Source organism: Octopus bimaculoides, chromosome 28, assembly GCF_001194135.2.
Source record: "Octopus bimaculoides isolate UCB-OBI-ISO-001 chromosome 28, ASM119413v2, whole genome shotgun sequence".
Taxonomy (NCBI): Eukaryota; Metazoa; Mollusca; class Cephalopoda; order Octopoda; family Octopodidae; genus Octopus; species Octopus bimaculoides.
This window is the reverse complement of record NC_069008.1, coordinates 15,873,976-15,874,411: the sequence shown is the minus strand read 5'-3', so window position 1 is coordinate 15,874,411 and position 436 is coordinate 15,873,976.

Sequence of the window (436 nt, the reverse complement as noted above, 5' to 3'; positions counted from 1 at the left end):
TTGCAAATTTGTATTCTAGGCGTGCGTGTGAGTATGCGGGTGCCTTTTTGTGTACTCGCTCCTAGCTTCAGTGTCTCATTTTGCCCACCTCAACGACTTCAAAGCAAATATCGACTTCAACAGGATATGAAATGATGGTAAATTATTAAGAAATTATTTACGGAAATTGCCGAACAATTAGCTGCAAGAAAATGACAAGAAAATGATAGGATTGTAAACATCATCCAAATATTGCGTTTCAGGCAAACAAAATTATAGATGAAGCATTTAATAACACTTTATTCATTCATAGATGAAGCCTTCATTCACACTTTATTCATTTATAAATTAAGCATTCATTCACACTTTATATATTTTAATAAATTAAGAAACAACGTAAAAACTGATAGACTTTATTATGTTGTTGGTAATTCAGAGACTATATGTTAATTTCTAT